The sequence below is a fragment of the Pleurodeles waltl genome, chromosome 7 (assembly GCF_031143425.1).
Source record: "Pleurodeles waltl isolate 20211129_DDA chromosome 7, aPleWal1.hap1.20221129, whole genome shotgun sequence".
NCBI classification, from domain to species: Eukaryota; Metazoa; Chordata; class Amphibia; order Caudata; family Salamandridae; genus Pleurodeles; species Pleurodeles waltl.
This window is the reverse complement of record NC_090446.1, coordinates 1,417,466,463-1,417,490,702: the sequence shown is the minus strand read 5'-3', so window position 1 is coordinate 1,417,490,702 and position 24,240 is coordinate 1,417,466,463. Positions and strand designations below refer to the sequence as shown.

The 24,240-nt window shown below is 48.3% G+C and overlaps 1 long non-coding RNA gene across 1 annotated transcript in view; it reads left to right on the top strand.

The window, feature by feature from the left end:
- Nucleotides 1–24,240, top strand: part of LOC138246424 (uncharacterized) — a 57,589-nt gene that overhangs the window by 3,743 nt on the left and 29,606 nt on the right. The window lies entirely within an intron of this gene.

Genomic DNA, 24,240 nt, shown 5'->3' with positions numbered 1-24,240 from the left:
TTCTTGCCAAAATCTTAATCCTCTCATCACCTTCCATTTCCCTCTCTCCTCCTGTGCTCCCTTTGTCTTCCAACCTTGACTGTTCTTCAACATCTAGTCATCACTCTCAGTTCTCACTTTCCTTCTTCTAGTCTCCTGAGCCAGATGCTGTTTTAATGACCTATACACCTCTCTACATCCTAACATTGCTTTCCCTATTGACCCACAGCCCCTGTTTCAAAGTGCTGCACTATTGTCCATCTAAGGGAAAAGGGGCTGCCAGGATAGGGATTCCTGCTTATATTTTATGCTATTTTGATATGTAGCCCCTAGTCTGTAAACCTTGACCCTCCTGTACCTGTAAATGGCTACCCATTGAGTGAACTTCCACCCTGAGGCTGCACATGCAGCCCAACATCACTCTTTCCTGACTCGTCACAGAGTGCGATGGGATCACTGACTCCACCTCATCCTGTGACGAGTTGGGAAAATGTGAAGTTGCATTGTGAAGTAAGAGATGCCTTTCAGCTGCAGGATGCTACATGATGGGGCCTACTTGGTGCACCTGCATTTATACACTGATATCAGTTGCACTGTGCAGACTGCAGCTATCAGCATCCTGCTATCAGTGCTGTTCAGCCTTTGGTATCTGCAGAGCCAGATTGAGGACTGTCAGAGCTCCAAGACCCATCCCCTCACAGTTTATGCGCCATGGTACAGGAGGCAGAACATTATTTTACTAAGGAAAGAGTGTCAGGTGTTTTCTCAGAATGTCACATATAAAAAAACTGCAAATGTTATATAGGAGTTGCACAGCTCCACCCTTGAAGAACAGTCCAATTTGAAGTAGGAGCTCATACACTATTACACATCTGCTGCCACAATATGCCTAGGACCGATCACAGACACCCTGTGGTCAGACCTCAGTGCAAAACCATGTATGGTGGAGCACTCAAATTTGTATTGTAAACAAACATAAACTGGTAACATATCACCTTAAAAATAGGAGAACAACAACTAAGTAATACTTATAAATATTACTTAGTTGTTGTTCTCCTATTCATTAGAGTTCCCTTAGAATGTCTCTGGTGAGACATTCATCAGCAGGTGGGGCCGGGTCAGCAGTGTGTTATTCATAGGTTTGTGAATTGAATTTAATTATTGTTGGACTTTTGCTTATGCAGGGTCATCCCCAGTCTTTTTCGCCTCCTGCCTCCTATGTTTTTCTGACATGTTGCTGTTGGCTTTTCAACTCTGAGCACTTTACCACTGCTAACCAGTGCTAAAGTGCATATGCTCTCCTGTTTAAATTGTATGTAAGTGGTTTATCCATGATTGGCATATTTGAATTACTAGTAAGTCCCTAGTAAGGTGCACTAGAGGTGCCAGGGCCTGTAAATCAAATGCTACTAGTGGGCCTGCAGCACTGGTTGTGCCACCCACATAAGTAGCTCTGTAATCATGTCTCAGACCTGCCACTGCAGTGTCTGTATGTGTATTTTTACACTGTAAATTCGACTTGGCAAGTGTACCCACTTGCCAGGCCTAAACCTTCCCTTTACTTACATGTAAGGCACCCCTAAGGTAGGCCCTAGGTAGCCCCAAGGGCAGGGTGCAGTGTATGGATAAGGTAGGACATATAGTAGTGTGGTTTATATGTCCTGACAGTGAAATACTGCCAATTTCGTTTTCACTGTTGCAAGGTCTGTCTCTCTCATAGGATAATATGGGGGCTACCTTTAAATATGATTAAAGTGTAGATTCCCCTAGAGAGTAGATGGACATGTGGAGTTTGGGATCCCTGAACTCACAATTTAAAAATACATCTTTTAGTAAAGTTGATTTTGAGATTGTGCGTTTGGAAATGCCACTTTTAGAAAGTGAGCATGTTCTTGCTTAAACCATTCTGTGACTCTGCCTGGTTTGTGGATTCCCTGTCTGGGTCAGTTTGACAGTTGGGTTGTTTTTCACCTCACACCAGACAGTGACACAAAGGGAGCTGGGGGGTGATCTGCATTTCCTGATTAGCCATCTCTGCTAGGAGGGAGGGGTGGAGTGGTCACTCTCATCTGAAAGGACTGTGCCTGCCTCTGACAATGCTGTCTCCAGCCCCCTGGTGTGTGTCTGAGGCCTTGCCTGGGCAAGGCAGGATTTCACAAGAAGGTGTGAGTCCCCTTTGAAGAAAGGTGACTTCAAAGACTAAAATGGGTATAAGAAGGGCACCCAAACTTACAAACTTTAGAAACACTTCTGGAATCAAGAGGAACCTCTGCCTGGAGAAGAGCTGATCGATGAGGAACAAGTGCTGCCCTGCCTGTGACTGTGCTTTGTGGAGCTTTCCTGCAGTGCTGCTTCTGCCTGAGTAAGAGGGCAAAGACTGGACTTTGTGTGCCTTCCATCTTGAAGAAGAAATCTCCAAGGGCTTGATGTAGAGCTTGCCTCCTGTTATTGAAGTCTCAGGGATAGCAAAGACTTCTTCCTGCCAGCACCTGGAGTCTCTGGAGAGACCCCTACTCTGCTCTGTGGTGCCCTTCCAGTTCCTGGGACCCTGAAAGGAGAGGCTGGCAGCCTAAGGACAAAAATACACGCACCGAGTGCCGTGCGGAGAAAAGATCGACGCGAATCCGATCGCGGCTGAGAAAACGACGCAACGCCGGTTCCGCAGCTGAGAAACGACGCCGCAGGAAACGCGACCGGAGAATCGACGCCCGGAGCAGGAGAAACGACGCGCAGCATCGCTGACGAAGGCTGAGAGATCGCAACCAGCGCCGCGGGACTTTCGGACCGTCGCGTGGCTGGCTTTTTTGACGCGCCTCGCCGTGCCGAGCTGTTTTCGACGCATATAACCGTGCAGGGTTACTTTCGACGCACATCGCCCGTGCGGGGTTATTTTTGACGCAAACCAGGTACATTTTCACGCTAGCCGCGCTAGTGTGGTGTTACAACTACCTAAAGACTCTTTTTATTTTAAACCTTTAAAAAATCATAACTTGACTTGTGTATGTTGGATTTTTGTCGTTTTGGTCTTGTTTTGTCTAGATAAATATTTCCTATTTTTCTAAACTGGTGTTGTGTCATTTTGTAGTGTTTTCATTAAGTTACTGTGTGTGTTGGTACAAATACTTTACGCCCAGCACTCTGAGGTTAAGCCTACTGCTCTGCCAAGCTACCAAGGGGGTAAGCAGGGGTTAGCTGAGGGTGATTCTCTTTTATCCTAACTAGAGTGAGGGTCCTTGCTTGAACAGGGGGTAACCTGACTGTCAACCAAAGACCCCATTTCTAACATTGGTGACCAGCGGTCGGGATTTGGACTTGTATTTGTACTTGACATACAGTAATTAAGTGTACACTACTGTTTTGATCTCAGACCACTACGTGACCACATACTACTTGTCTTGTGATTCTGCTTTTTGTTCTCTGATGTCCTCCTGGAAGTATTGCTAATATTTTTGGACTTTGTTTTTGGTTGTGAAGCCTTTGCAGAATGGAAGTCAATTTCTGGCACCTATTTATGTATAAAAAGTGGCAGCTTAAAGCATTCTGCATGGAAAGGGGACTGGCTGTGAACAAGAAATCCAGAAGGGAGGATCTTGAGTCAGCCCTGTTTCAGTATGAATTGAAACGTTGTCAGGCAACACCACCAAATGAGTCTGAGGAGGATAACTACTCTGAGGAGGAGGACTACTCCAAAGAGGAGGGCAGTGGCCCTGAGGAGGGAACAGAAAGAGATGATTGGCTCCTAGCTCGAATCCGGAGTCTGGAAGAGCTAGATGCAGAGCTTAAGAGGGCTGAGGAGAAGAGAGCCTTAGTCCTGGAAGAAAGGAGGAGGGACTTAGAGATTAAAAAAATGATTTATGCTTACGAGCTTAAATTGAAAGAGCTGGAAGTCATGAGGGCTGAGTCCAGCTGGAATGGTGGCAGCAACAATTGTATATCCAGTGATGCTGCAGAAGTGCACATGCCCAGAGAGGTGGTGCCCTACTTGAAGGAGGGAGTTAACACACGCCAGGAGGTTCAGGGGTATGAGGTAGCTCCAGTGATGCACAGGGTCCCTGAGGTGGATTGGGGAACTGGCATGGGGAGTCATATTCCTACTGGTGGGAGGGACACTCTACTGACTCTAGGTGAGAGTGACAGGGAGAGGGGTTCCCCCCAGGTAGAAGTCCTGGTTATGGAGTGTGAAAACATCCCAGAAGAGTGTGGGTTGAGTGTCAGGGACAGTCAGGTACTGTCTCACCAGTCTCAGGAGGGTGATGTGGGGTGCTTTTTCAAAGCAGAGTCACTGGATGGTTGGGTGAAGGGTACTTTGGTTAATTCATGTGAGGGGCTGAGTGATGTAATTGCTGGAGAGCATATGTCTAGTCCTTATTTTCCAGAGCTATGCCAACACCAGGTGGAGTGTGAGTTCTCTGACCCCAGGGAGCTTACAATGGAGGCAGACTTCTGGGTGAGTACCAGAGAGTCTGGAGAGGCATTTGGGGGTGCTCCTGAGAGGAGTGGTCTAGGTAGTTCCCAACCAGATGAGGTAGGGAAGGATTGTAGTGTCCCAGGTAGGTCCCAGGGTAGTGGGATGGGTGAGGGACCCCATGTCCAGTCTCAGAGGAGAGGGAATGGGGATGGGTTGAGGCCCAAGGTGCCCGAGATCCGGTCCCAGGTCCTGGAGGGTTCCCTGCGGGAACACCAGGAGGGGAGCCTAGCCTGTACCATAGGGCCATCTGTTGAGGGAGACCCCACAGTGTCAGGAGAACTTGGGGGGGCCGCTGTAGCCAGCGTCCCACCAGTTCTGGTGTCTGGCAGTACCACTCCTAGTGAGGGGGTGCAGAAGTCCAGACAGAGGGTTGAGAGGGGGTTGCGGACCCCAGTGGAGAACCTGGAGGGTCAGGGGTCAGCTCTGAGAGCAGAGCCCCCCATGAATGACCTTGGTGAGACCATTTCTGGGTTGGGGGGAATCCAGACTCTGTCAGATGGGCAGAGGTCAGGAGACCTGCGCCAGCCAGACTCTTGTGTGGCCCTTCGGGACAGTGTGTCCCTTGAGGGGGGTAAGTGTGCCCCCCTGGAAGTCCTGGTGTGCCAGGCAATGGTTCAACCGCAGGGTGGTGACTCTGGGTTGAATGATCAGGTTCAGGGGGTAAACTCTGACCTGATGGGGGGTAAGTGTGCTCCCAAGGAAGTCCTGGTGTGCCAGGCAGTGGTTCAACCGCAGGGTGGTGACCCTGGGTTGGATGACCAGGTTCAGAGGGTAAACTCTGACCTGGTAGGGGGTAGGTATGCCCCCCAGGAAGTCCTGGTTTGCCAGGCAGTGATCCAGTCTGTGGGTACAGACCCTGGATTGGGAGGCCAGGTTAAGGGTGTCCCCCCTGACCTGGAGGAAGGGGCTACTGCTAACAGTGCCCCTACCATGTTGTCTTCTGGGGGGGCCACTCCTAGTTGGGTGGTTCAGGACCCCAGAAGAGAGGGCAGGGGGAGGGAAGCCTCACCCCTGGCCCTGGTCCAACCTGAAGGTACAGACCCCAGGTTGGAGGATCAGTTGCAGGTTAACATCCCTGCACTGATGGAAGAATTGTGCAGGACTGCTTCTACAAGCACCCTGACAGTTTTTGACTCTGGGGGTGCCGCTTCTGCAGGGAGGGTACAGAGCCCCAGAGGGGAGGACCAGGGTCAGGTTAACATCCCTGACCTGGTGGAAGAGAGAGTGGTCAAAGGGTGCCAGGCACCTGGGGCTACCACCCCCCACTCTCCACAGTCACAGTGGTTAGAGAGGCCTGAGGTCGGGCTCTCATCCCTGACAGTTGTCTGGGGCCACTGTGGCTTGCTGTCCTGGTGGACAGAGTTGCCCCTGGGGGGGGGAGGACGAGAGTCACACCCCGGGGGTGGAGTGGGCAACACCACTGTGTTGGCCCTGGTGGTACTATCTGCCCATTGCAATACATCTGTGAGCAAAGTAAAGTTAGGTGTTGCACAGATGGTGTCTGTAGATGAGGAGAAGGGTTCCCCATGGGTTAGCTTAGTGGGCCCTGAGAGTATGGACAGAGGGATCCAACTGGAGTCAGGAAGGCGTAGAACTGGAACATGCCCCTGCTGTTGTGGGCCTGGGTCCCTGTTCTATCGCCCCAATCAGGGAAGTACATCAAGGTATTGATTGTTCTCCCCTGGCTTTAGGCTGGTAGGGGGTCGTGTTGGACTTTTGCTTATGCAGGGTCATCCCCAGTCTTTTTCGCCTCCTGCCTCCTATGTTTTTCTGACATGTTGCTGTTGGCTTTTCAACTCTGAGCACTTTACCACTGCTAACCAGTGCTAAAGTGCATATGCTCTCCTGTTTAAATTGTATGTAAGTGGTTTATCCATGATTGGCATATTTGAATTACTAGTAAGTCCCTAGTAAGGTGCACTAGAGGTGCCAGGGCCTGTAAATCAAATGCTACTAGTGGGCCTGCAGCACTGGTTGTGCCACCCACATAAGTAGCTCTGTAATCATGTCTCAGACCTGCCACTGCAGTGTCTGTATGTGTATTTTTACACTGTAAATTCGACTTGGCAAGTGTACCCACTTGCCAGGCCTAAACCTTCCCTTTACTTACATGTAAGGCACCCCTAAGGTAGGCCCTAGGTAGCCCCAAGGGCAGGGTGCAGTGTATGGATAAGGTAGGACATATAGTAGTGTGGTTTATATGTCCTGACAGTGAAATACTGCCAATTTCGTTTTCACTGTTGCAAGGTCTGTCTCTCTCATAGGATAATATGGGGGCTACCTTTAAATATGATTAAAGTGTAGATTCCCCTAGAGAGTAGATGGACATGTGGAGTTTGGGATCCCTGAACTCACAATTTAAAAATACATCTTTTAGTAAAGTTGATTTTGAGATTGTGCGTTTGGAAATGCCACTTTTAGAAAGTGAGCATGTTCTTGCTTAAACCATTCTGTGACTCTGCCTGGTTTGTGGATTCCCTGTCTGGGTCAGTTTGACAGTTGGGTTGTTTTTCACCTCACACCAGACAGTGACACAAAGGGAGCTGGGGGGTGATCTGCATTTCCTGATTAGCCATCTCTGCTAGGAGGGAGGGGTGGAGTGGTCACTCTCATCTGAAAGGACTGTGCCTGCCTCTGACAATGCTGTCTCCAGCCCCCTGGTGTGTGTCTGAGGCCTTGCCTGGGCAAGGCAGGATTTCACAAGAAGGTGTGAGTCCCCTTTGAAGAAAGGTGACTTCAAAGACTAAAATGGGTATAAGAAGGGCACCCAAACTTACAAACTTTAGAAACACTTCTGGAATCAAGAGGAACCTCTGCCTGGAGAAGAGCTGATCGATGAGGAACAAGTGCTGCCCTGCCTGTGACTGTGCTTTGTGGAGCTTTCCTGCAGTGCTGCTTCTGCCTGAGTAAGAGGGCAAAGACTGGACTTTGTGTGCCTTCCATCTTGAAGAAGAAATCTCCAAGGGCTTGATGTAGAGCTTGCCTCCTGTTATTGAAGTCTCAGGGATAGCAAAGACTTCTTCCTGCCAGCACCTGGAGTCTCTGGAGAGACCCCTACTCTGCTCTGTGGTGCCCTTCCAGTTCCTGGGACCCTGAAAGGAGAGGCTGGCAGCCTAAGGACAAAAATACACGCACCGAGTGCCGTGCGGAGAAAAGATCGACGCGAATCCGATCGCGGCTGAGAAAACGACGCAACGCCGGTTCCGCAGCTGAGAAACGACGCCGCAGGAAACGCGACCGGAGAATCGACGCCCGGAGCAGGAGAAACGACGCGCAGCATCGCTGACGAAGGCTGAGAGATCGCAACCAGCGCCGCGGGACTTTCGGACCGTCGCGTGGCTGGCTTTTTTGACGCGCCTCGCCGTGCCGAGCTGTTTTCGACGCATATAACCGTGCAGGGTTACTTTCGACGCACATCGCCCGTGCGGGGTTATTTTTGACGCAAACCAGGTACATTTTCACGCTAGCCGCGCTAGTGTGGTGTTACAACTACCTAAAGACTCTTTTTATTTTAAACCTTTAAAAAATCATAACTTGACTTGTGTATGTTGGATTTTTGTCGTTTTGGTCTTGTTTTGTCTAGATAAATATTTCCTATTTTTCTAAACTGGTGTTGTGTCATTTTGTAGTGTTTTCATTAAGTTACTGTGTGTGTTGGTACAAATACTTTACGCCCAGCACTCTGAGGTTAAGCCTACTGCTCTGCCAAGCTACCAAGGGGGTAAGCAGGGGTTAGCTGAGGGTGATTCTCTTTTATCCTAACTAGAGTGAGGGTCCTTGCTTGAACAGGGGGTAACCTGACTGTCAACCAAAGACCCCATTTCTAACAATTATGATTTAGGTACATCTGTTATTTTTTATTTCAAGAGCATGATGTGTGAATGTACATGGCATTTTGTATATAAAATTATTTCCAGCCTTAAAAACAATTGGAAGACCTCTACAAACATGCAACTCTATTCTCTGTGCCTGGGGGAGGTGCGTCTTCTCTTGCAGTACTACTGCTGCGTCATGTCTGTCCAGGTAAACGAAGATGTCTGGACTTTCCGGGACCATTTAGCACTCAGAATTTACAGGGCACACTGAGACCCAGATTTAAGAGGGCCTAACGTCTCCTTGCATCACATTAGTGTCCACAAGGTCAAAATCGCCGCACCAGATTTACAAAGTGGTGCAATGCATGCATTGCATCATTTTGTAACCACATGCACCACATTATGCCTGTGCAGGCATAATGTATGCAAGGGGGGCGTTCCCCCATTAGGGGGACCACAGGAATGGCCCAGTGGAATGTAAAGGGTTCCACTGCATAATTTTTCCAGCTACTTTTAACGCCTGCACAGAGCAGGCATTAAAAGGGGTCATACCATTGCTTTCAATGGATCCATATGTTGGCGCTAATCCTGCACAGTAGATCAAATGCGTCGAAAATGTTGACACTATTGCCCTTACACTGCACTGTGGTGTGACGTATATTAAATACCGCACACACACATGGTGGCATTAGGGGAGTACTAAGGGGCACAAGATAAGTGGTGCTGCATTGGATTCTTTAATCAGGCCCTAAGAGTAAGGGAGCAATAATACTTCTAGTTACAGGCTTTATGTCAAATGTAGTCGCTCATGGTTGAAATAATTAAGGAGACATTCAATATATTAACCTCTCTGCATATGCCTGTGTTGTGTCTGGCTTGAGGTCTACTGATGTGTACAATATGCCTTAAAAATTTTACTCATACCCCTCCTCCCTTCCACACTCTGCTACCCAATAGCCCAAAATTCTGAAGAATAAACAATAATGAGAAGCAGATAGTGTAACTCACTGAGGTCTACCAGTGTTGGCATACCAAAGTTTCTCCCACTACCACCATAGGGGCAGACTCGACTATCTATGGACAATTGTGTATTAAAAAGGAAATCACACTATTTCCATGTACCACTTGTTTGGGTAGATCATCAGCCACATACTTCAATGGGTATCAGAACCAGTTGCTTGCTCTCTACAGCACTGCACCTTCTCTGAAGGATGGATTCTACCTATTCATGTCTGATAGGTCATTCCACAAATCCATCAGACAACAATATCCATCAGGCAACAAGGTGTCATTCGACATCATTCATTCTTGAAAATGGTGCAGTAGTTTCCTTCTCAGCCAAAGAAGACCCACCCTAACTGGCACTGGCCTTCACAAACAAAATGACCCTCAGTGGGAAAACATTGTGATTTACCTTCTCATTGTGGCTGAGAATAGCAATGCATGGTCCCACCTTACCTCCTGCATCTCTTTCCTCACATGTGTGCTCCTTGAACCCACAGAGTGTAGTCTGTAGTCTGGACAGATAAGTAGTCCTGTGCTTTCATATTTCAGTTATTTTTCACCCTTTGGCCCCATCATAGTGTATCGAGGTCTCTATAATTTACGAGGTTAGCTGTAATGGGTTTGTGTGGGTCCTAGAACTTCCCTACACAAGGAAGTTGGAGAGGGACTCTTGCACAAAATCAGTAGTGTAAAACAATTTGAGGAGGCCCCCTGCAAGGTACATTGAGGCCCCCCACACACACACTTAGACCGGACTGCTGAGAAGGCCACCTGAAGCTCGGGGGCTGCGGGGGCTATTGTTACGCCACTGGCCAAAAGGTTTCATGAGCAGTTATTCTGTAAAGATTTCCATTTTTAAATACTGGTCCTTTCAGGAAGGCCAGTAATATGTATATTGTCACAACACAACTAGCTTTGAGATCTTAATTTTTGAACTAGACTACCTTGAGTACTTTGGACATTATAATTAACAAGTCGTCCCTCACATTAACGTTATCCTCCACACAAGAGCTTCTCCTCTCTACCAGATTAATGATACTTACCTTTTCTCTCCTTGAACTGGTCCATCCTCACCAACACAGTGCCAGTTAAAGTGTGTGTGGTCCTCAAGCTTGTTTGCAATAAGGGAGCCTGGATGTAGCAAAGTACTATCTTTCTTGGCATGTTACCCCCATTTTTACCTGTATGTCAGTATGTTTTTGCCTGTCTCACTGGGATCCTGCTAGTCAGGACCTCAGTGCTCAGGGTTTATAGCCTAAAGTGTGTCTCTATAGTGCCTAGCTGTGTCACTGAGGCTCTGCTAATCAGAACCTCAGTGCTTATGCTCTCTGCTTTTAAATTTGTCACTATAGGATAGTGACTTCACTTACCAATTTCAATTGCCACACTGGACCCCCCTTATAAGTCCCTAGTATATGGTTCCTATGTACCTAGGGCATTGGGGTTCCAGGAGATCTTTATGGGCTGCAACATTTCTTTTGCCACCCTTAAGGAGCTCAGACAAAACCTTTCACAGGACTGCCACTGCAGTCTGCGTGAAATAGTGCACACATTATTTCACAGCCATTTTCTCTGCACTTAAGTAACTTATAAGTCACCTGTATGTCTAACCTTCATTTAATGAAGGCTAGGTGCAAAGTTACTAAGTGGGAGGCCACCCATGCACTAGCAAAGGTGCCCCCACATAGTTCAGGGCCAATTCCCGGGAGTCTATGAGTAAGGGGACACCATTACACGCATGCACTACATATAGTTCAATACTTATATGTAGTTTCACAAAGGTAACGCCGGATATGGCTATGTAAGGTGTCTAAGATCATGGAATTATCCCCTCTTTCCAGATCTGGTATTGGGGAGCCGATTCCATGCATCCTGGGGCTCCACCAGGGACCCTCAGTACTGCCAAACCAGCTCTCTGAGGGTTGCAATGCAGCTACAGCTGCTGCCACCTCACAGACAGGGTTCTGCCCTCCTGGGGTCTGAGCAGCTCCGTCCCAGGAAGGTAGAACAAAGCATTTCCTTTGGAAGGAGGGTGTTACACCCTCTCCCTTTGGAAAGAGGTGTAACAGGCTGGGGAGGGGTAGCCTCCCCCAGCCTCTGCAAATGCTTTGAAGGGCACAGATGGTGCCCTCCTTGCATAAGCCAGTCTACACCGGTTCAGGGACCCTTTGTCCCTGCTCTGACACGAAACTAGACAAAGGAAAGGGGAGTGACCACTCCCCTGTCCATCACCACCCTAAGGGTGATGCCCAGAGCTCATCCAGTGTGTCCCAGACTTCAGCCATCTTGTTTTGCAAGGTGTGGGGGCACTCTGGAGGCCTCTGAGTGGCCAGTGCCAACAGGTGACATCAGAGACCCCTCCTGATAGGTCTTTACCCGATAAGGTAGCCAATCCCCCTCAGGGCTATTTAGGGTCTCTCCTGTGGGTTCTCTTCAGATTCTCCTTGCAAGTTTCCATCATGAATCCTCTGCAACCACTACTTCATCCTCTGACCTCGGATCAACCACAGACTGTTCCAGGAACCACTGTAACAGCAACAAAGTATCCAGAAGGGCTACTTTTCCTCTGCTCCAGCCAGCAACTGAAACACTTTCCACAGTGTGCATGCTCTGGGACTCCCTGTCTTCACCCTGCACCAGAAGACTGAAGAAATATCCTGTGGAGTGACGGAGTCACCCCCCTGCTCAAGCAGGCACCTTCTATGACAATGACCAGTTCTCTTGGACTACTCTCCCGGCGACGAGCGTGCTCCTTAGAACACAGGTGGTGGACCCCTTCGACACAGACCATCCTAAGGTCCTGCTGGCCCAATTTGGAGGAGGTAAGAGCTTGCCTTCCCCGAGTAAGACAGTACTCCTGTGCACTGCGTCTTCTTCACCTCCCAAGGCCTGTGTGCACTATTTGAAAAATTCCTTCATGCACAGCCTGGCCCACGTCCCCAGCACTCTATCCTGTGATGCTCAACTCGCTGAGTTGTTCTCCAGCGGCGTATTTTGCTCCTCCTTTGTCCCCATGTCCTGGGACTCCTGTGGGTGCTGTCTGGTGCTTTGAGGGCTCTCCGAAGTGCTGAGAGCCTCCTCTTCCTCCTCACACAAGGTTGAGACCCCCAGGTCCCTCCTGGGTCCAGATAGCGCCTACTTAACACAAAATGCGACTTTACCAGAACCAAGGCTTGTTGGAGAATTCCAGCACCAAATCTCGCCTGCATCCAACTCCACGACGTCAGACATCCAGTGCATCATGCAGGAACCCGCTGATATCTTCCTTGGGTGCATTTCTGGAGTCTTCATCCAACTGGGGACTCTTCTTTTGTATCCTCTTCTGGGTTAGAAGGGGCTCCTGTCCTTCCTGTAACTTCTTTCGACTTCTGGACTTGGTCTCCTTCCTTTGCAGGTCTTCAGCTCCAGGAATCCACCATTTGTTGTTTGCAGTCTTGGTTGGTTCTTCCAATAACTCTAATCACGACTTGTAGTGTGTCCTAAGAAAACTTGCAGTACTTTACTCCTCCTTTTCTGGGGTCTGGGGTCGGGTAATTTACTTACCTTTACTGTATTCTTACTCTCCCAGCGATTCTGCACACACTACACTTGTCTAGGGGGGTGTTAGAAATGGGGTTTCTGGTTGGCTTGGGTATGCACCTCAGCCAGGCAGAACCTACCCACTCTAGTCAGGGCTAGGGAGTTACACGTCCAAGATAACCCCTGCTCACCCCCTTGGTAGCTTGGCACGAGCAGTCAGGCTTAACCTGGAGGCAATGTGTAAAGCGTTTGCACAACACACAACACACATGACACAAAATTTACACAACAAAGTAAACACAACACTGAGCTATGTAAAAATAATCTGTATTGCACAAAACATAATTAGACCAAGATTACACGTGAATAATACCCTGCTACCTTAGCAGTTGTCAGAATGTTACACAAGTTACTAATACTCTGTAGGGATATGCAGTTGTCACATTAGAACACGTAAGTACTCATGATTCTGCAACATAAGCAGTAGTCAGGAATTACAATAAGAGGTATATGCACTTGTCATGAATAATTCCTAAGTACCCCTAAAAAGGAACAGTAGAGAACATATGGCAAGACATATAAATACATATCAGCTAGACATGCTCATAAAAGAACATTAGCACATATATGTATAACCAGTCACCAGATAGGAAATAGTAAACATCTACAGGTCTGTATTAGGCTCCTAGAGACTAGATTTCCTAATGAGTCCCTGGGTTTTGGTAGAAGAGGCACTTCCAGTGCCTAGAAACGAGCACGGGGGCTCCCGGCGCTCTGGTGCACAAAACGGGGGGCCTCCCTCATGGTGAGGGCCTGCCTCGGCCTCCTCACACCCTGTCCGTGGGGTGAGGGCCGGGCATGACCCCGCGACAGATATATGGCACAGGCGAGAAGGGACCTCAGGCGAGGTGTCCCTTCCTGTTTCCGGCGTGAAGAAAAAGGAGCGTCCTGCTCCTGGGGCAGAGACCGGAGAAGGGGCGCTCCCCCCGCCTTCCCCGCGTCCTGCTGGATGAGTCTGGTGAGCTCGGACCCCTCCGGGGGCCCGAGGAGACACTTGCTTGCACTGAAGCGGTGCGCGAGTGCTGGAAGCTGTTCCTGGCCGCCGGGACGCTTCCACAGAAGGAGGAGGTGGCTGGTGCCCCGGGGGCCCTCCTGGGAGCGGACCGTGCCTCGGGGGCGCCGTTAGGAGCGCGCTTGCTCCAGTTGACGTATCTTTGTGCCCCGGGGGCACTTGGATTAGCGTGGCTCTCGCGCTAAGTAGAGCCCAGCAATCCGGGCTGCGGCGGTGATTTCTGGGGGCAGAAATAAAACGCGTTTCAAAGCGCTACGGTGATTTTTGCGACCCGGGCTGTGGCGGTGTCCTTGGGCAGAAGGAAAGCGATTTTCAGAGCGCTGGGGGCAAAGTTAAAAGCCCGGGCTGCGGCAGTGATCCCTGGTCTGCAGTTCCAAGAGAGCGCCTTTTCAAGACCTACAGGGATCCTTACAGAGGTCAGGGGCACAGCACCCTGCCCCTGGGAGCAACCAGGAGGCAAGGGAGCACAGGCTGGTGGGCCCAGCTACAGGCCAGCACAAGGGTTGCAGATGGTGACAGTCCTTCTAGTGACCAGGCAGGTCACAGGTCAGCACAGCAGCAGCAGTCCAAGGTGGTTTCCTGGTGAGTCCATTCATCAGCGTTCTGCGTCCAGTTTCAAGTTCCAAGTGTGTTCAAATTGTGGGGAAAATTCCCCTGTACTTATAGTCAGTTCTTACAGTGTTTTTCAATGGTAGGGAGAGGAGGTTCCAGCCAGCTACAACCGGTTCTGGGAGCGCCCCCTCTCTTCTTTCAGTACAGGCTCCAAACATCAGTGGGGGGTTAACGACCCTATTGTGTGAGGCCAGGGCACAGTCTTTACAAATGCAGGTGTGCCCCGCCTCTCCCTTCTCTCAGCCCAGGAAGGCTTTACAATATGTAGATGCACCTCTGTGTCACCTCCACCATCCCTGTGTTCAGGCTGTCTGAGAAGTATGCACAAAGCCCCAACTGTCAGTCTGCCCAGACGTTGATTGGAGACAAACTGCAAAACACCAAAGTTATAAGCACAGATAAATGTGCACTTTCTAGAATACACCTACACCAGTAAGCAGCATTTATCACCACTATCACACCCATACCAAACATGCCTACGCTACCCCTCATAAATCAGACAATACCCCTTACACATCAGGCAGGGTATTTCCAATGCAATCCTATGAGAGGGCAGCACTCACAGCAGTGAGACACCAAGTTAGGCTGTTTGTCACTACCAGGACAGGCCATGCAACATGGCACATGTCCTGCTTTCTATATACATGGCACCCTGCCCAGAGGGCTAGCTAGGGCGTACCTTAGGGGTGACTTACATGTAGTAAAAGGGGAGTTCTGGGCCTGGCAAGTAAATTTAAATGCCAGGTCCCTGTGGCAGGAAACTGCGCACACAGGCTCTGCGCTAGCAGGCTTTAGATAGGTTTGACAGGCTACTTCAGTGGGTGGCGCAAGCAGCGCTGCGGGCCCACTAGTAGCATTTAATTTACAGGTCCTGGATATAGGGATACCACTTTACAAGGGATTTATAGGTAAATTAAATATGCCAATTAGGTATAATCCAAACATACCAAATTTGTAACAGAGAGCACATGCACTATAGCACTGGTTAGCAGTGAAAAAGTGCTCAGAGTCAAAACGTCAGTGAACAAAGGTCAGAAAAATAAGGAGGCAAAAAGCAAAAAGTCTGTGGAATGACCTTGTAAAAGGGCCAGGTCCAACAGGGGAATATGTGATTCGCAATTCCACTTTCTTAGTAAATGGTTTGTGTTGCCCCTAGACCCATTGCATTCTATAACATTTCCTATTGTTTGCACTATCCTATGTCTAATCCCTTACCTTATTTTGGTGTCTATTGTATATATTGTGTATTATACTTACCTCCAGAAGGAATATTGCCTCTAAGATATTTTTGGTACTGTGTCACCCAAATAAACTACCTTTATTTTTGGTAACACTGAGTAATGTCTTTACTTGTGTATAAGCACTGTATAACTATAAGTGGTATTGCAGGAGCTTTGCATGTCTTCTAGTTCAGCCTAAGCTGCTCCGCTATAGCTATCTCTATCAGCCTAAACTGATAGAACACCTCTACATTTCACTTATAAGGGATTACTGGACCTGATGTAAGGTATAAGTACCCAAGGTACCCACTACAACCCAGGCCAGCCTCCTACATTGGTGGTGCAGCGGTGGGATAAGTACTTGCAATTGGTTTACTACTTTTGTTACTGGTGCTTTTCATAAGGAAATCGTGCACCAATACTTAGAACATCCATAGTATATACAAGAAGTAATTTTCTAACTTTCTAAAAAGTTTTTTAAACTTTGCAAAAGTTTTACAAAATTCTGAAAAGATTTCTTCTTTTCTCTAACACGTTAGCTCTGTTAGTCTACTAGCTTTTTACTCACTCTCCTAAACTTTTTCTCTTTCAATATGTCTTCTGTAGAAAGTACCCCTAGAGTTGTGAAAATAACATATGAAAATCTTAACTTTAAAAGTTTGAGGGGTCTTTGTGTTGAAAGAAGTTTAGGGTTTGAGAAGAACCCCAAGAAGGAGTTCCTCTTAAATTTTCTACTCCAAGATGATCAGGGACTCAGCACTGATCCAGATCAGACAAAGGGGAGGGGTGGAGGGTGATCCCAACCAGGAAGGCTCAGAGGAGCAAACTGACAATCCTGGGGAGGGTCTTTCAACTGATTTATCTGTTAACAGACCCCTTAGTACAACTGGGAGTAGGAAGGGTTCACACACTAGTAGGGCTCCCTTCACACCCAGAGGTCAGGTCACTAGGGTGGCTCCAGTTAGAGATAGATCAGCCTCTGCACATTCCCATGTTACCTCTGTTTCAGAGGTATCCCACACATCTAACCCTGAGGACCAGTGCCTAGATAGGAAACTCAGAAAGCTGAGGTTAGAGGAGGCCAGGCTGATGCTATTGTAGCAAAAGTTGGCCTTAGACAGGGAATCTCTGGCTATGGAAAAGGAAAGGCAGGGTTTGGGGTTAATTCCCCATGGTGGCAGCAGCAGTTTCAGAAATTCAAATGTTAGGGGACCTTCATTTGATTCTAGGAATCTGCATAAAGTTGTCCCTCCTTATAAGGATGGTGATGACTTCTATAAGTGGTTTGCCGCACTTGAGAGGGCATGTTAAGTTCAGAGGGTCCCTCATATTCAGTGGGCTGCTATCCTGTGGCTATCCTTCTCTGTTAAGGGGAGAGACAGACTCCTTAGTGTTAGAGAGGATGATGCAGATGATTACCAAATTCTTAAACATGCACTTTTAGGTGGTCTGGGCTTAACCACTGAACAATACAGGATAAAGTTTATAGAAACTAGAAAGGAGTCAACACAGGATTGGACAGACTTTGCAGACTGTTCAGGGAAGGCCCTAGAAGGTTTGGTAAATGGCAGTACGGTAAATCACTATGAAAGCCCATATAACATGATTGTGAGAGAGCAGATATTGAATAATTGTGTGTCTGACTTGTTGCATTAGTATCTTGTGGACTCAGATCTGACCTCTCCCTAAGAATTGGGCAAGAAGGCAGACAAATGGGTAGTATAACAGTGACCAGAAAAGGTCACACAGGGGGTGACAAGGACAGCAAGAAGAAGGATGGTAAGTCACATGACAAGGGTGGGGACAAAGATAAAAAATCTTCAGAGTCTTCATCAGGCCCACAAAAATCCTCTGGGGGTAGTGGGTCCAACTCCTCTTCTCACAATCAGAAAAAGCCATGGTGTTATCTCTGTAAAGCCAAAGATCACTGGGCAAGTGACCCCACTTGTCCAAAAAGAAACACCAAACCTCCCACCACCACAACCCCTACTGCAACCACTAGTGCCCATGGTAATAGCAGTGGTAGTGGGAAGAGCACTACTAATAGCCAATCAAACGTTGTAGCTGGGCTCACCATTGGTAATGTAGTTGGGGTTGGTCTAGTTAGGGAGATCACTGAGGCTGTTTTAGTCTCTGATGGTGGCACTGACCTTGCCACTTTAGTTGCTTGTCCCCTTCATATGGATAAGTACAGGCAGCTACCTCTGATTAATGGTGTTCAGATTGAGGCCTACAGGGACACAGGTGCCAGTGTCACACTGGTGATGGAGATGGTGATGGAGAAACTAGTTGCCCCTGAGCAGCACCTACTTGGTCACCAGTACCAAGTGACAGACACCCATAGCAACAATGTTAGCCACTCCATGGCTGTTGTGAATCTCAACTGGGGGGGGGTGACTAGTCCAAAAAAAGTTGTGGTAGCCACTGATTTACCTGTAGAATGTCTGGTAGGCAATGATTTGGAGACTTCAGCTTGGGCTGAAGTGGAGTTGGAGGCCCATGCAGCAATGCTGGGCATTCCTGGGCATATTTTGCTCTTACCAGGGCTTAGGCCAAGAAGCAAAGAGGACAGGGAAACTTGGATTCTGGAATAATGGACCAAGTGCTCCCAAAAACTAGGGGTAAGAAGGGCAAACCCTTCTCTCCCTGTGCAGAACCTACACCAGAGGAGCTGGAAGCTGATATACCTGAGCTTTTGGGTACAGGGGGGCCTGCCAGGTGAGAGCTGAGTGTGGCACAGCAAACCTGTCCCACATTGGAGGGTCTCAGACAGCAAGCTGTCAAACAGCAGAATGGGAATGTCAATGACAGCCACAGAGTTTACTGGGAGAATAATCTCCTCTATACTGAAGCAAGGGACCCTAAACCAGGTACCACCAGGAGACTGGTCACCCCCCTTCAGTACAGTGAATCCCTCCTAACTCTTGCTCATGACATTCCCTTGGCTGGGCATTTAGACCAGAGTAAAACATGGGACAGGCTTGTTCCACATTTTCACTAGCTTCAATATGTCAGAAGTCAAAAAGGAGTTGTGTCGCTCTTGTGTCACCTGCCAAGCCAGTGGCAAGACTGGTGGTACCCCAAAGGCCCCCTTACTCCCACTGCCAGTGGTTGGGGTGCCCTTTGAAAGGGTAAGGGTTGATATTGTTGGCCCCCCTGACCCTCCAACAGCTTCAGGCAATAGATTCATCCTTGTGGTGGTGGACCATGCCACAAGGTATCCAGAAGCTATCCCCTTAAGGACCTTTACAGCACCTACAGTGGCACAAGCCCTCCTGGGAATCTTTTCCAGTGTGGGTTTCCCTAGGAAAATTGTATCAGACAGAGGTAGTAACTTCATGTCTGCATACCTCAATGCAATGTGGAAGGAGTGTGGTGTTACCTGCAAGTTCACCCCCCCTTATCATCCACAAACTAATGGATTGGTTGAGAGGTTTAATAAAACTCTCAAAGGCATGATGATGGGACTCTCTGAAAATCTCAGAGGGAGATGGGGTGTCCTCTTGCCATGCCTCCTTTTCGCCTACAGGGAGGTACCCCAAAAAGGAGTGGGCTATATCCCCTTTCAAATCCTATTTGGTCACCCTGTTAGGGGTCCCCTTGCTCTTGTTAAGGAGGGTTGGGAACAACCTTTAAAGCATCCAAAGCAAGACATTGTGGACTATGTACTTGGCCTAAGATCTAGAATGGCTGAGTAAGTGAAAAAGGCCACTAAAAACCTTCAGGCCAGCCAAGAGCTCCAAAAGCAATGGCATGACCAGAAGGCTGTCCTGACAGAGTACCACACAGGACAGAAGGTGTGGGTATTGGAGCCTGTAGCACCAAAAGCACTCCAGGACAAATGGAGTTGACCCCATCTCATTGTGGAAAAGAAAGGTGAGGTCATCTATCTGGTGGACCTGGGCACTGGCAGAAGCCCCCTTAGGGTGCTTCATGTCAATCGCCTGAAACCTTAATCTGACAGGGCTGACTTAACCCTGCTCATGGTCACAGATGAGGGGCAGGAGGAAGAGAGTGACCCTCTCCCTGACCTCTTGTCCAACACTGAAGCTGATGGCTTAGTGGAAGGAGTAGTTCTTTCAGACTGCATTACTGCTGAGCAGAAGGAAGACTGTAAAAATCTCCTAGGACAGTTTTCTGAACTCTTCTCGCTCACACCTGGTACAACTACTTGGTGTGAACATTCAATAGACACTGGAGACAGTTTACCTGTCAAAAGTAAAATTTACATGCAACCTGACCATGTCAGAGATTGCATTAATACTGAGGTTCAGAAAATGCTAGATCTAGGATTTATTGAGGCTTCTGATAGCCCTGGGCCCGCACCGTGGTGCGTGTCCCCAAACCGCATAGCAAATATGGAAACAGAGAAATGCGGTTTTGTATGGACTATAGGGGCCTTAATACAGTAACCAAAACTGATGCTCACCCCATACCCAGGGCAGGTGAGTTAATAGATACATTTGGCATCTGCCAAGTATCTAAGCACCTTTGATTTGACTGCAGGGTATTGGCAGATCAAATTGTCAGAGGATGCTAAAGCAAAAACTGCATTTTCCACCATAGGAGGGCATTATCAATTTACTGTTATGCCCAGTGGTTTGAAAAATGCACCTGCCACTTTTCAGAGGCTGGTGAATACAGTCCTCCAAGGTTTGGAAGCTTTCAGTGCAGCATACTTAGATGATATTGCTGTATTTAGCTCCCCCTGGGATGTCCACCTGGTCACCTCTGGAAAGTTTTGGAGGCCCTGCAAAAGGCAGGCCTAACTATAAAGGCTTCAAAGTGTCAGATAGGTCACGGGAAAGTGGTTTCTCTGGGCCACCTGGTAGGTAGAGAACAGATCGAACCACTACAGGGGAAGATTCAGACCATTATGGACTGAGCTCCCCCTTCTACACAGACCCAGGTCAGAGGATTCTTAGGCCTCACTAGGTATTACAGGAGGTTCATTAGGAATTATGGCTCCATTGTTGCCCCTCCTAATGACCTCACCAGTAAGAAAATGCCTAAAAAAGTATTTTGGACAGCTTGAGGAGCTTAAGCAGGCAATGTGCTCTGCACCTGTCTTAAAGAGCCTAAACTACTCCAAAAAATGTTTTGTCCAAACAGATGCTTCTGAATTAGGGGTAGGGGCTGTACTATCACAACTTAACTCAGAGGGCCAGGATCAACCTGTTGCTTTTATCAGCAGGAGGTTGACCCCTAGAGAAAAGCGTTATTCTGCCATAGAGAGGGAGGCCTTTGCTGTTGTCTGGGCCTTGAAGAAGCTGTGACCCTACTTATTTGGGACTCACTTCATTGTTCAAATAGACCGCAAACCTCTATTGTGGCTTAAATAAATGAAAGGTGAAAACTCTAAATTGTTGAGGCAGTCCATTTCCCTACATGGGATGGACTTTACAGTGGAACATAGACATGGGAGTACCCACTCCAATGCAGATGGACTCTCCAGATATTTCCACTTAGACAATGAAAATTCATCTGGGCAAAGTTAGCCTTATTGTCTCTCATTTGGAGGGGTGTGTGTAGGAAATCTCCATCTTTCTTGGCATGTTACCCCCATTTTTACCTGTATGTCAGCATGTTTTTGCCTGTATCACTGGGATGCTGCTGGTCAGGACCCCAGTGCTAATAGTTTATGGCCTAATGTGTGTGTCTGTATAGTGCTTAACTGTGTCACTGAGGCTCTGCTAATCAGAATCTCAGGGCTTATGCTCTCTCTGCTCTTACATTTGTCACTATAGGCTAGTGACTTCATTTACCAATTTCAATTGGCACACTAGAGCCCCCCTTATAAGTCCCTAGAATATGGTACCTAGGTACCCAGGCCATTGTGGTTCCAGGAGATCCTTATGGGCTGCAGCATTTATTTTGCCACCCATAAGGAGCTCAGACAAACCCTTTCACAGGACTGCCACTGCAGCCTGCGTGAAATAGTGCACACATTATTTCACATCCATTTTCACTGATCTTAGGTAACTTATAAGTCACCTATATGTCTAACCTTCATTTAATGAAGGCTAGGTGCAAAGTTACTAAGTGTGAGGGCACCCATGCACTAGCAAAGGTATCCCCACATAGTTCAGGGCCGATTCCCGGGACTTTGTGAGTGCGAGGACGCCAGTACACATATGCACTACATATAGGTCAATACCTATATGTAGCTTCACAATGGTAACTCCGAATAATGGCATGTAAGGTGTCTAAGATCATGGAATTGTCCCCCATTCCAAATCTGGTATTGGAGAGCCAGTTCCATGCATCCTGGGGGTTCCACCAGGAACCCCCAGTACTGCCAAACTAGCTCTCTGAGGCTTGCAATGAAGCTACAGCTACTGTCACCTCAGAGACAGGGTTCTGCCCTCCTAGGGTCTGAGCAGCTCAGTCCCAGGAAGGCAGAATGAAGCATTTCTTTTGGGAGGAGGGTGTTACACCCTCTCCCTTTGGAAAAAGGTGTAACAAGCTGTGGAGGGGTAGCCTCCCCCAGCCTTTGCAAATGCTTTGAAAGGCACAGATAGTGCCCTCCTTGCATAAGCCAGTCTTCACCGGTTAAGGGGCCCCTTGTCCCAGCTGTGGTAAGAAACTGGACAAAGGAAAGGGGAGTACACAACTCCCCTGTCCATCACCACCCTAGGGGTGGTGCCCAGAGCTCCTCCAGTGTGTCCCAGACATTAGCCATCTTGTTTTGCAAGGTGTGGGGGCACTCTGGAGGCCTCTGAGTGGCTAGTGCCAGCAGGTGGCATCAGAGACCCCTCCTGATAGGTCCTTACCTGATAAGATAGCCAATCCCCCTCTCAGGGCTATTTAGGGTCTCTCCTGTGGGTTCTCTTCGGATTCTGCTGGCAAGTTTCCATCAGGAATCCTCTGCAACCACTCCTTCATCCTCTGACCTCGGATCAACCGCAGACTGCGCCAGGAACCGCTGTAACAGCAACAAAGTATCCAGAAGGGCTACTTTTCCTCTGCAACTTCAGCTCCAGCCAGCAACTGCAACAGTTTCCACTGTGTGTACGCTCTGGGGACTCCCTGTCTTCACCCTGAAGGACTGAAGAAATCTCTCATGGAGTGACAGAGTCTCTCCCCTGCTCAGGCAGGCACCTTCTACGACGACAACCAGTTCTCTTGGACTCCTCTCCCGGCAACGAGTGTGCTCCTTGGAACACCGGTGGTGGACCTCTTCGACACAGACCATCCTAAGGTCCTGCTGTCCCAATTTGGAGGAGGTAAGAGCTTGCCTTCCCTGAGGATGACAGTACCCCTGTGCACCGCATTCTCTTCACCTCCTGAGGCCTCTGTGCACTATTTGCAAATTTCCTTCATGCACAATTTGGCCCAGGTCCCCAGTACTCTATCCTGCGACACTCAACTCACTTTGGTGTTCTCTGGAGGTGTGGGACCTTCCTTTGTAGTGCTGCACCAACTGCATTTTGCTCCTCCTTTGCCCCCATGACCTGGGACTCCCGTTGGTGCTATCTGGTTTTCTGAGGGCTCTCCGAAGTGCAGAGAGCCCCCTCTTCCTCCTCACACACAAGTGAGGCCCCCAGGTCCCTTCTGGGTCCAGATAGCACCTACTTGACTCAAAACGTGACTTTGCAGGAATCAAAGCCTGTTAGAGAATTCCAGCGCCAAATCTCACCTGCATCCAACTTCACGATGTGGGACATCCAGTGCATCATGCAGGAACCCGCTGACATCTTCCTTGGGTGCATTTCTGCAGTCTTCGTCCAACCGGAGACTCTTCTTTTGCACCCCCTTCTGGGTTTGCAGGGGCTCCTGTCCTTCCTGGATCTTCTTTCAACTTCTGGACTTGGTCACCTTCCTTTGCAGGTCTTCAGATCCAGGAATCCACCATTTGTTGTTTGCAGTCTTGATTGGTTCTTGCAATAACTCTATTCACGACTTGTAGTGTGTCCTAGGGAAACTTGCAGTACTTTAATCCTTCTTTTTTGGGCTCTGGGGTGGGGTAATTTACTTACCTTTACTGTATTCTTACTCTCCCAGTGATTCTGCACACACTACACTTGTCTAGGGGGGAATTTGAGATTTGTATTCCATTTTCTTAGTATATGGTTTGTGTTGCCCCTAGACTCATTTTCTCCCATTGCATTCTCTAGCATTTCCTATTGTTTGCACTATCCTATGTCTAATTACTTGCCTTATTTTGGTGTCTAGTGTATATATTGTGTATAATACTTACCTCCAGAAGGAGTATTTCCTCTAAGATATTTTCGGTACTGTGTCACCCAAATAAACTACCTTATTTTGGTAACACTGAGTGTTGTCTTTACTTGTGTATAAGTACTGTGGAACTATAAGTGGTATTTCAGGAGCTTTGCATGTCTCCTAGTTCAGCCTAAGCTGCTCTGCTATAGCTACCTCTATCAGCCTAAGCTGCTAGAACACCTCTATATTTCACTAATAAGGGATAACTGGACCTGGCGTAAGGAGTAACTACCCAAGGTACCCACTACAAACCAGGCCAGCCTCTTACACTGGATCACCAGATTCCCCCCATGTGCCAGCGAGGTCCATTGCAACGGTGTCCAT